At 34.1% G+C, this 1,126-nt stretch overlaps 1 non-coding gene across 1 annotated transcript; it reads left to right on the top strand.

Annotated features, from left to right (window-relative positions):
• Positions 1–708: 708 nt before the first annotated feature.
• On the top strand, positions 709–780 carry trnap-agg. Its single transcript has one exon. It is a non-coding gene; the product is annotated as a tRNA-Pro (tRNA).
• The last annotated feature ends 346 nt before the right edge of the window (positions 781–1,126 follow it).

The raw sequence follows: 1,126 nt of genomic DNA, 5'->3' as shown, positions 1-1,126 counted from the left end.
ATATAGTAAATTAAATCATTACTGTTAAATTGTATGTATTGTCCAATTGTTTATTTGAATTCTTATTCCGGATTAGTTGGAGAAATACACTAGGCTATATCAGCCCCACCAATAATATTTTTCACCAGCCGCCACTGACTATATCCCAAATAAATAAGGTATTCAAATATATAGACTATATATGTTTTTTAAAAGTCAAATTCCTTTATTTTATGTTAGGAACATGGGGGAACAGAGCCCCATTTAAAAAGTGTTTTTGAATCCTTGGCTGTATTTAAATAAGAAGAGTGTTATTTTTTTTATTTTTTTTCATGAGATAACAGCGAACGGAAGTAGAAAATAGTCAGCCCTTCTGTGCTCCATAGGCTTTGGCTTTTGCCGGACAACTGTCGCCCTCTCAAGTTCATTTACAGACCTTACAACTAAGTAAATGATCCCAAAGGATGGCCGACAGACAAATTAATGCGTGACTTTGTAGACTTTTTTAAGAAAACCTACAGTGTTGACGTTAATAAATCATCTTTTATATTTAATGAAGCAATTTGGCGGTTAAAAAAAAGCATCTCTAGAAACACCGACAAACTAGTTTGAACAGATCGACTGGAAACTGGAGAAAAAAAAAAAAAGCAACAGAATGGATAAAGAAAAAAAAACAGACAGGCTGTCTACATTGCACCAATTTGACTGTCCATACGAGAAATGTCCGTCGGCTCGTTGGTCTAGGGGTATGATTCTCGCTTAGGGTGCGAGAGGTCCCGGGTTCAAATCCCGGACGAGCCCTCCTTTTCGCACACCTTAAATTTAACCTGGATGTTTTTGTTTTTTTCTTATAATAAAGCTGCAACAACGCATTTCGCTGCAAGAACAAAAGAATGTAGGTATTTGTGGCCATAATTGAATAATATCAATCTCTTATGACAGCGTTGCATGTTTTAGATGTGAGGTTTTATTTGGTTATTTTCAAAATAAATTAAATCTATGAAGCAAAAAGTACATCAAAATAGCATAAGTTTCTATCCCAACTTTTGACTTTAAAAATCATTTAACCACTATATTTATATGCTCGTTTATCTACAATAAAGTTTTTTTTTTAACTGCTATTGAAGAGTTAGGTGGCTCTTATGTG

The sequence above is a fragment of the Cyprinodon variegatus genome, unplaced genomic scaffold, assembly GCF_000732505.1.
Source record: "Cyprinodon variegatus isolate N-32 unplaced genomic scaffold, C_variegatus-1.0 Scaffold117, whole genome shotgun sequence".
In the NCBI taxonomy this organism is placed as follows: Eukaryota; Metazoa; Chordata; class Actinopteri; order Cyprinodontiformes; family Cyprinodontidae; genus Cyprinodon; species Cyprinodon variegatus.
The sequence above is the reverse complement of the archived record's forward strand: the minus strand, read 5'-3'. Positions and strand labels throughout refer to the sequence as shown.